This window comes from Salmo trutta, chromosome 16, assembly GCF_901001165.1.
Source record: "Salmo trutta chromosome 16, fSalTru1.1, whole genome shotgun sequence".
NCBI classification, from domain to species: domain Eukaryota; kingdom Metazoa; phylum Chordata; class Actinopteri; order Salmoniformes; family Salmonidae; genus Salmo; species Salmo trutta.
This window is the reverse complement of record NC_042972.1, coordinates 61,227,230-61,239,009: the sequence shown is the minus strand read 5'-3', so window position 1 is coordinate 61,239,009 and position 11,780 is coordinate 61,227,230.

The window sequence follows — 11,780 nt, the reverse complement described above, 5'->3', positions numbered from 1 at the left end:
ATGGCAGGAGTCATGCTGAATAGCAGGCTAGTGATTGCTTTGTTAAGCTTGCAGTTAGCCACTGATTCCTTCCAAACCACTCATTGTTGAATTAGCGATTTCCAACTTGTCGTGTAATGTTTATGTCCGATGGCCGATGACCACCGATACTTTTTAGCTATAATTTCTCTTCATATGACAAGGATTGAATAGTATTTGCCAGTAGATTGTTGACTGGATTCATTATGATGACTGCTAGCTTAGTAGCTAAGATTTAGAAAATATGATGTTGACATGATCAGTCCAATCAAAGCTACGGTAAATATAACCTGATTTTTGACTTCATTTTATCTGTGGCCAATTACCTTGAGCATTCTTGGATGGGCACTTCTAATGTAACTATGGCAGGACCAAAGGGGCTTGAATTTAAGTTTTGCGGTGATGTAGTGTCCCCTTGAGTGACAGAACACTGAGCCAATCACGGCACAACTAGAGAACATTACCAACCCCTACGCTCTGTATTTTCCGCTGGCTGTACCACCACAACACAGAGAGCACTGAGCTAGTTTTAAACACCTGCATTTTGGAGCTGCCTTACGCAAGAAAAGAGACCATGTACGAATGCGGCTTTATTATATATATATATATATATATATTTTTTTTTTACATTGTTTGCAAACTTAAATGTGACACTTGTTAATGCCAAAATAACATGCAAAACAAGCAACATAATTGCAAAATGTTTGTTTTTTTCTAAACACATTGAGCTCAAAACGGGTGTGGCTCTGCCCCACCTGCCCTAAATGACGGCTCGCCACTTACAATACTAAGATGATTCTATGATGAATACATTATTATTAAAAGATGAGCTCACCGTTTTTATTGGTGAATCAAAATGGGATGATTCAATCATACAGTGTTTTACAGCGAAGTTAGTTTTATATGAAAGATTCAGACTTTGCTCTTCAATACCTCTTCAATGGAACATGCAAGGATGATATCACTGTAATATTCTAAATCGGTTGATGATAGTTAATAAGTTACACCCCTTGTTTTTACAATCCGGTGTCATATTTACTTTTTGGAGGTGAAATGTAGCTAACAATGTGCCATCTTCTGCTCAGAGGGTTAAGGGACCGTCTTAAAACTGCAACGTCTACTATTGCTTGTAAATTAAAAATGTCAATATCTTCTCAGCTACATGACATAGAGATCTCAAACCAATTTGACATTGTAAAGACACCTCTTCTCTCGAGCGCAATTAGTTTAACTCTGTTTGACTTTATCTACAAAATGTGAAATAAGTCAGTACTTCCAAAAAATGTCAATATCTTCCACACCATAAGACTTTCATGAATACAACCAACTGTTACTGGTTCACAGACCTCATCCCTACAATCAACTACAATTACTTTTGTATTTTCTTTCTTTAGCAATTTTACATACCCAAATCTAACTGCCTGTAGCACAGGCCCTGAAGCAAGTATATTATTATATATTCTTTGCACCATTTGAAAGGAAACACTTTGAAGTTTGTGGAAATGTTAATTGAATGTAGGAGAATATAGCACAATAGATCTGGTAGTAGAAAATACAAAGAAAAAAACTAACGTTTTTTTTTCTACCACCATCTCTGAAACGCAACAGAAAGGTCCCAGTTCCAGCCATCACTTTGGTTATAATTCTGTTGGTGTCCACAAGATGGCAGCAGTGTATGAGCAAAGACGGATAACTTGAAGTATGAGCAAACTACATGACATTTAGTGTGAAGTCACCCAGGTACATTTGGGCAAATCGTGAAGGAGACATTTGCATTCATATTACATTTTTCTGATACTTGGACTTTTATTTAGCTCTTCCAGTATTAGTAGCCATATTATAACTTCAACATTTGCAAAACAACCAGTTTTCATAACTTCATAATTCTAAATATTCTTATAATTTTTGTCCAAAAGGAAAAGGCATGCTGTCGTACAAGGTTACGAGCTACATTTTATGACAGATACAGGGTTTCCGAATACTCCCGTAAAGCCCAGCTCACTGTCTATCTAGCTAGCTTTGTTTGTTTGTGCTTATTTGACATTCAAGTGAAGACCGCCGGCGTTGCTCTCTCACCAAATATGGTGTCCTATAGGATATGTATACAACCAGCTGTTTTTGGTACAGGAACCTCACCCCACATATTACTTTTTTGTATTTGGTATTTTTAAAATTAATTTGAATTGAGATTACATTAAAAATACTTCCCTAAAAAACTTCAATAGCTTCAATACAACAAACTGATATTAGTTCACGGATCTCTTCCCTCCAATCAACAGCAATTCCATGCAATTTTTGACTTAAAATATTTTCAATTCATTTCATTTTATGTAAAGAAAACTTCCTTAATAAAACTTCAATAGCTTCAACTCAATATGACTTGCATGAATACAACCAATAAGTACGTTTGGACATTCTCTATTTTTGTTAATTGTGTTAACATGACAAATACTTTCTTCAAATCTCAATTACTTCCATTCCATATGACTTGTTAGAATGAAAAAGGTACAGAGACCAGCTTTTGCTCTACTGGCCATTTTAGAGCAGTGTGACCATTTCTGACCTGATTCAGGAAACCAGGCGTATGTTCCAAGTCGTTTGAACGAAAAAGAATGGTTTTATCAAAATGCGTTTTTTGCCAGAAATGCCTTCTCAAACATGTGAACTTTAATGTGCCTTAATAACAAACTTGTATGCCATCTGTAAATTATGAGCCTTGTTGGTTAAGCCACAGAAAAAGTTGCAACCTTCCCACTAGCCATGATTGGCTGAGATAATGAGTGGGCTGGACATGCCGAGAGAGGAGTTCGGATTGGTCTGCCATATTGAAGGCGTCTGTCTATTTGAGCTCGTCAGCCTGTGTTGGTAATCCTGTTGAACGCAGCTCTTTTTTAATGTATTGTGTAGTGGAGCTGCATAAGTGTTGCTCTCCATTTTCTGGAGGATCAAGTTTTGAAATCAGTGGAATTAGACTATGATAGCTAAAGAGATGGAGAAAACACCTGTCTCCGGATTACATCTTTAAACTAAGGGCAACCGTGATATGGCATCACTGACAGTGAGACGCATCAATGATGCATGTTGATGGATGCGGGTAAGATAGTCTAGCGTTACCTAACTACATTTTCATATATAACATGTTTCTAATTTTAACAGAAACTGGTTTCATTTCAAGCTAAATTGCATTGTTAGCTAGCCAGCTAACGTTAGCTGACTGGGTCCCTAGTTGACATTATTTGTTTCCCAGAGCCGTTTGCTTTTCTAGTTAAGAGTCTAATGTTAGCTAGCTAACATTGGACCTGGTTGGTTAGCTCCCAGCACTGTGGCATTGTTGCCACTTTGTTCATTGTTGTTTAACTAGCTAATGTTAGCTGGCTGGCTCCTTAGCTAAAGTTACGTGACGTGTGTGGTCTTAAACATTGTTTACCTAGCTTGTTTACCTAGCTAGGTACATTGTTTACCTAGCTTGTTTACCTAGCTAGGTTCATTGTTTACCTAGCTAGTTAGCTAGCTACATGTCTTAAGCTAAAGTGTACTGTTAGCTAGCTAGCTAACGTTAGCTGGCTGGCTCCCTAGCGGACGTTATTATACGTTTCTCAGAACTGTTTGCTTTTCTAGTTAGAGCCTAATGTTAGGCAGTGTTGGCACTTTGTTCATTATTGTTTCACTAGCTAACGTTAGCTGGCTGGCTCGTTAGCTAACATTACATAACGTGTGTACAACACCCGTTGAATATGGCCGGTGTCAGTAAACATCTGCAAAAAAGCATAATGAAATTGTTGCCAGCAGAGCTGGTTAGGCTGTTTTCATGTTATCCAGAAGTAAACAAATCATCGGCCAGAGAGCGCTCCAAGATGGGTGGGGCTAAAGCTTAAGAGGGTGTGAACTATGCTGAATGGGTGTAGACACAGAAGAGCTCTTCACTAGATACCAAAACATTCAAAGGCGATTTTCTCAAAGAGCTCTTCACTACATACCAAAACATTCAACGCCGATTTTTCACAAAAGTGAGTTTACATGTTGATCAACTTTCAAATCAGAATGACTTTCCCATTGTTCCTCAAATGCAGTGTATGATATACCATTTTGTAACTCTGAGTCTCTACTTTTATCCAATGTAAAAAAACAGTTTCACATTTTGCCTCATAAGACCGCATCCGGGTGGTGAGTCACATTTGGCTACCTTAAAGCGATAATCCACCCCAGGAATAAAAATCATGAAACTCCTGTCAATTTGGTGAAAGCCTATGGGTGACAGGTAGCCTAGTTAACAGCGTTGGGCCAATAACTGAAAGGTTGCTGGTTTGAATCGCCAAGCTCACAAGGTGAAAGATCTGTCGACGTGCCCTTGAGCTAGTCATTTAACCCTAATTGCTCCTGTAAGTCACTCTGGATAAGAGTGTCTGCTAAGTGATGTAAATGTTTGTTCTATCAGTGGATAAAATTACAATTACAATTTTCCTGCATGATTTAACTTCTAAGTTGTCGGGAAATCATACAGGAACGCATAATAGCTACATGGTTCTCATAACTGGTGATAGGGGATAACACACTGTCACAATGAGATTGATAGTGCAGTTTGTTTAAGCGATGGTACAGCTAGCTAGCTACATTTGTATTATTGTGTGTCGCTATGTTTACTAGCTACCTAGCTAGCCAGAGAGCCAAGAGAGAGCATTGCATTGTGGGTTTTGTGGTTGACATGATTTTCACATGTTTCTACCAACCTTGCTCTAGCGACAAAATAAAACATTTGTTCACAAAAATATTGTTTTCACATACTAGTGTTATTAAACATTGTTATTAATTGGGATTAGTGGTTTGGGTGGATTATCACTTTAAGCGACAAAGTTACTCCCACCCTTTACCCATGTTTCATTGCATTGAATGAAAGGAGGTCTGGGGCATCCCCAGGGAGGGTGGTGTATTATGGGGTGGAAGTTATTGATGTTTTAAGGAAGTATTTTTTTTTAACGTAAAGCCAATTTAAAATGATTAAAAAACATTGCCATTCAAAAAATGTACATGTTATATCTGTGGGTAAAATTACAATTTTCCTGCATGATTTAACTTCTAAATGGTCAGGAAATCGTACAGGAACGCATAGTAGCTACATGGTTCTCATAACTGGTGATAGAGGATAACACACGATCACATTTCAGAACGCTTTTAAAACAATTACATGGACTCCAGATTGATAAATCAGCCAATACATGGTATGGGCATACTTTCCACATGTTCATATTGTCATGACAAAGTATTTATTTTGCTTAGATGTACTTAGTCTAAACAGTGTAGGAAATTATTCAACACGGTTTCTCCTTCAAATACCATCTCCCAATGCACCATGTGTGTCTGTGGGAAAGGCTGTTGCTGCCATAGCAACGTACTCTGCCCTCGCTCTGGCCTGAGATGAACTGTTGAACTCTGTGAGATTGATAGTGCAGTTTGTTTAGGTGACGGTACAGCTAGCTAGCTAGATTTGTATTATTGTGTGTCGCTATGTTTACTAGCTACCTAGCTAGCCAGAGAGCCGAGAGAGAGAAAGCATTGCATTGTGTGTTTTGTGGTCGACATGAGCTGCAACAGATTTCCACAGTGATTTTCACATGTTTCTACCAACCTTGCTCTAGCGACAAAATAAAACATTTGTTCACAAAAATATTGTTTTCACATACTAGTGTTATTAAACACTGTTATTAATTGGGATTAGTGGTTTGGGTCAAAAAGCATTAAACATGTATGGCAATTTAGCTAGCTAGCTTGCACTTGCTAGCTAAGTTGTCCTATGTAGCTAGCTTGCTGTTGCTAGCTAATTTGTCCTGGGAAATAAACATTGAGTTGTTATTTTACCTGAAATGCACAAGGTCCTCTACTCTGACAATTAATCCACACATAAAACGGTCAACCGAAACGTTTCTGGTCATCTCTCCTCCTTCCAGGCCTTTTCTTCTCTTGACTTTATAATGCGATTGGCAACTTTCATAAATTAGGTGCATTACCGCCACTGACCTCGTTCGTCTTTCAGTCACCCACGTGGGTATAACCAATGAGGAGATTGCACGTGGGTACTGTACCTGCTTCTATAAACCAATGAGGAGATAGGAGAGGCAGGACTTGCAGCGCGATCTGCGTCAGAAATAGAACTGACTTCTATTTTAGCCCTTGGCAACGCAGACGCTTGTGGTGTGGGTGATATAATTGAATAAGATAAATTTAGAAATCTATTTTGCAAAGCGTGCGCGAGTGGTTTAGTCAGCCTTTAAGCCAAATATCTACTTTGTCATGACAATATGAACATATGGATGTGTTCTATACAAGTATGCCCATACCATATATTGGCAATCTGGAGTCCAGGTAATTGTTTTAAAGCTGGCATGGGGCATCCTTGCCTAAATGACGCTGACTTTCTGGTCTAACTCTTCATCTGACATATCAGAATAGCATTCCCTGACAGACATTATGTTCTTTCATCCTTATGTAAAAAAGCGAACCATTTCACTGTCTTGAAATATGATTATATATCGACTATGAAACAAATAGGAAATGGTGTCACGTCCTGACCATAGAAAGCTTTTATTTTCTATGGTAGAGTAGGTCAGGGCGTGACAGGGGGTTTTGTATAGTTTATTTATTTCTATGTTGGTTCTAGTTTCTTTTTTCTATGTTGGGTTTTGTCTAGTTTATGTATTTCTATGTTAGTTGTAGTTCCTTTTTTCTATGTTGGGGTTTTTGTATGATTCCCAATTAGAGGCAGCTGGTTATCGTTGTCTCTAATTGGGGATCATATTTAAGTTGTTGTTTTTCCCACTAGGTTTTGTGGGAGATTATTTTGAGGTAGTGTATGTTTCACCTCTTCGTCACGGTTTGTTATTTTGTTTAGTAGTTTATTTGTATGTCTTGCATAGTTTTCCGTTATAATAAAATGTGGAACGATACACACACTGCGCCTTGGTCTCCTTCGTACGACAAACGTGACACATGGCCTGCTTATGAGTCGCCATGAAAGAAAGTTAGATTAATTCCACTGAAAATGGCGAGAACAGGCATTCGTAGCCAAATGCTTTTGGTTAGCTTGAGAATAATAATTGCATGATTCATACATATTAATTTGTGTATGAATGTAATATAGTACAATGTTATGAACCGACACTGAATCGTATGAGTTAAATACTAGCTATGTAAAAGTTGGACGGAAGAACGCCCAGTGCTGCTTACCTGAGATGCCATCATCACACAGTCCTTCTTCGTAGGTGTCTGCTATGACTTCCTTTGTGTCGGAAAGAAAGGCTGAACAGTATTGGTTGTAGTGTGGGAGAAAAACTCATGATTACATTTCCATTATCAGCAGCATCTAGGCTGTCCACTTTGAAGAACTGAGACAGAATAGCCATATAAGGAATGGAACATATATGACCAGGGCCTGCTACCATTATAACCTATACAGCTGTCAGATGTGGGCGTTATCAAGCAAGAACTGAGATGGAAAGATAATGGAGAAAGGTCAAGGAAAGCTATTTTCATATAGAGGGAGGGGACTCAATACGTTATGCAAAGACAGAATCCTATAAAGGTAGGACTCTGTAATATGAGAATTTAGTCTTTTTCATGGAAGGGCTCGGCTCTGTTACATGTGTAATAGGGTCCTTCCATGGAAGGGCTCAGCTTTGCTACTCTGTATTAAAGTCTATATTGAATTCACAAGTTCTCGTAAGAGTGTTATATTTCTGAGGCAATATTCTACAACAGTAGCCAAACTGACACCATGAAAACTGGCCAAAATGGAGGGTGGTTGATAGCGAAATTAAATTGGAGATGTGTCTAAATATTTTTTGGAAAAGTTTTGCGCTCCATTACAAAACATTTGATTGCATTTTATTATTTTATTATTTTTTTAATTACTTTGAAGCCTTGTTTTTGCTTTCAGAACATTCCGATTTTTTTTTATTTTAAGTTTTTCTCTCGACAAACATACATCCATTTGTTGCAAGTTGGGGAGGGGAGCTAATAGCTGAACAATAGACTATTCAACCATTACTAAAGAATAGTCTAATAGCCGAGCTAGGTGTGAAAAACCCCTGTGCTATCACAGACCAGATTTGCCGGTTCCGTGTAACGACCAAGGGTCGTTACACGGAACCGAAACCGACCGTGTGCGTCATCGTGCGCAAATTGACTTTTGGTTGTATGGAGGGTGGTTGATAGCGAAATTAAATTTGAGTTTTGTTTTCAAATACATATTTTGTTCTCTAAATATTTTTTGGGGAAAAAGGAATACAGTTTTGCGCTCTATCACAAAATATTTGATTGCAACATTTTTTTAAATCTTTGAAGCCTTGTTTTTGTTTTCAGAAAAATAAGACATCCATTTGGCGCAAGTTGGGGAGGGGGCTAATAGCTGAACAATAGACTATTCAACCATTACTATAGAATAGTCTTAATAGCCGAGCTAGGTGTGAAAAACCCCCGTGCTATCACAGACCAGATTTGCCCTAACGACCAAGGGGGAGTTAGAGCACTGATTATGCATTTGGGTCCCAATGCACTACTGTGTTTCAAACTGACAATGAATGGGCAATATAAACCAAATAATGAACTGATAATTGTGCACGACATCAAATTAAACAAGCAGGGAGCGGGTTTCGAACCCTCAACCTTCTTGCCAGAAGTCCAGCGAGTTATCGACTGTGCACCTAAAGCATGCTCAAGCCGCAGAGTCGATAGAGCGCGTCCTCGCGGTAGCTTGCTACTCAATGTAATAGTAATGACTTTCAAATAAGTTACCTTACAAGTTATGTTGGCTGGCAATTTGTTAGCTATGCTGTCCTTACAAACCACATAGCATATCATTACAGCAGTATTTACCGGTATGTTAACTATCTACCTAACGTTAGTAGTTATACATCAAACTTGACAGTGTATTAACTATAGGCTATCTAACTACCCAACATTTATTGACTTGATTATTCCCGTCATTCTTAGCTTAACTAAATGTTATAGTCGTTGTGTGTTCTCAATGGACATTCGGGTGGTTTCATAAATTCGCTCTGGCTATCTACTCCGATTTCAGAACACCCGTTCAATATGGCCGGTGTCAGTAAACGTTGGCAAACACATGCGCAATTCAATTGTTTCCAGCAACACAGTCACCAACGACTGAAAACTACCTAACCAGCTCTGCTAGGGTGAGTAAAATGGTCAAAGTGGTCTCATTTGTGTCTGGAAGTTGCTAGCCAACGTTAGCTTGGGTGCTTGACTCCTGTTGTAAGGCCAGAACGCTCAAATCAACCCTACTCCTCGGCCCGAACGTCCAGTGTGTGCTCCGAGAGCGAAACGGTCTGAATTTACTTAGAGGTTTTTTTTGTTTTTTATGCAATAGAAACACCATAATATTAATCAAATTAATTAAGCAAGTACCAGTCAAAAGTTTGGACACACCTACTCATTCTTGATTTTTCTTTATTTTGACTATTATTTTGACTATATTTTGACAACTTTGAAATCCGTTAAGAACAAATTCTTAATTACAAGGACAGCCTACTCCTTCCTCACCGTCGGGGAATTGAACCCTGGTCTCCCATCTGGTCCACACGACACAGGGATTACTTTAGCTAAATAGCCCAGTATTGCGACCATTACTTTGTACAGCGCCATATTTTCCATTCCATCCTAACAGATGGAACATCCTGCAAGCACAGCCTACAAGGGCAGCCTACTCCTTCCTCCCCGTCGAGGAATTGAGCCCCGGTCTCCCTTGTGCCCTCCCCGTCTATGGTAATGCCAATATGGAAGACTGTCAAATGCTTCTCAAAGAGGACCTCTGTTGGTCAAACTAGCACTAGCTTGCAGTAACATAAAAAATGGCTGACAATTAAATGATGCGCCGCAGAATGCTGCTGCAGCCCGCAAGGTGTGGCGCAGTATGATGCAACTTTTAAAGGAGGAACCACTGTATATCCGACCTAGCTTGCTCATTAAGGTCTTATACACTTCTTAGGGCTAGGCGTTGACAACTTCCGGTGATATTGGAGGGCGCGCAATTCAAATAAATAATCATAAAAATTATGGATATTAAACATTTAGGTACATACATGTATCTTATATTGGTTAAAAGCTTAAAACCTCTTCCAGTTACCCCCCCTTATTTTCAGTTACCCCCCCTTTCCGCCTGAAGACATACCCACATCTAACTGCCTGTAGCTCAGGCCCAAAAGCAAGGATATGCATATTATTGGTACCATTTGGAAGAAAACACTCTGAAGTTTTTGGAAATGTGAATTGAATGTAGGAGAATATAACACAATAGATCTGGTTTAGATAATACAAGGAAAAAAACCATTTGTTTTTTATTGTTGTTGCATCATCTTTAAAATGAACAAGAAAAAACAAACATTCAGATAGGATGATGGGAACAATTTCAGTGAAAACATAAGAGGGCAGCAGTACTTGTGCAAAGTTTCAGAATGATAACTTCCGGAATGAGTGTGCTACATCAAATTTAGCATGAAGTCACCCAGGTGTCCCACACAAGTTACCAAAATGTACCCAAGTGGCCAAATTGGTGAAGTTATACATTTTGAAGCAAATAACTATATACAAAATACCTAAATGGTATTGTAACACACCCAAAAAAAAAAACATTTTGAAAAAAATATTCATATAAATGTACAAAAAATATGGGGAACTATTTACAAATCAAATGTATTTATATATCCCTTCTTACATCAGTTGATGTGCTATACAGAAACCCAGCCTAAAACCCCAAACAGCAAGCAATGCAGGTGTAGAAGCACGGTGGCTAGGAAAAACTCCCTAGAAAGGCCAAAACCTAGCAAGAAACCTAGAGAGGAACCAGGCTATGAGGGGTGGCCAGTCCTCTTCTGGCTGTGCCGGGTGGAGGTGGGACAGGTAGCACGTCCGGTGAACAGGTAAGGGTTCCACAGCCGCAGGCTGAACAGTTGAAACTGGAGCAGCAGCACGGCCAGGTGGACTGGGGACAGCAAGGAGTCATCATGCCAGGTAGTCCTGAGGCATGGTCCTAGGGCTCAGGTCCTCCTAGAGAGATAAAGAAAGAGAGAATTAGAGAGAGCATATTTAAATTCACACAGGACACCGGATAAGACAAGAGAAATACTCCAGATGTAACAGACTGACCCTAGCCCCCCGACACATAAACTACTGCAGCATAAATACTAGAGGCTGAGACCGGAGGGGTCAGGAGACACTGTGGCCCCATTTACACACTTTCAATATTTGGAAGACCCTCAGTCCTCTACACCGTTGGTGCGAATGGTGCCACAAGCCCAGACATGCCGCTTCTTCAGGTCTGTAAACAGTGTAGGGCTTGTGTAGAAGTTATCCACAAACAGTTTGTAGCCCTTCCCCAGCAGTTGAAAATCCAATAACTCCATTACAGAGTCGTAGCTAAGGCCCTTACCGGTAGCACAACTGTTCTTCCCCTCATAAACAAAGAAATTGCAAGTGTAGGCACACACAGAATCAGCCAAAACAAACAGCTTGTAACCCCACTTGGTCGGTTTGTTTCTCATATATTGTTTGAGGCCGATTCTGGCCTTTGAGGCTACCATCCTCTCATCTATGGACAGGTTCTGTGCAGGCTGAAAGTAGGTCTTGCAGGCATCAACAATGCTGAGATAGAGAGGCTTGATTTTGCAGAGTCTATCAAATGTTGCTGTGCCTTTCTTCTTGTCATTCTCTTCATCATCTTTTGGGTCGCTGATATGAAGTGGCTGTGAGAGAAC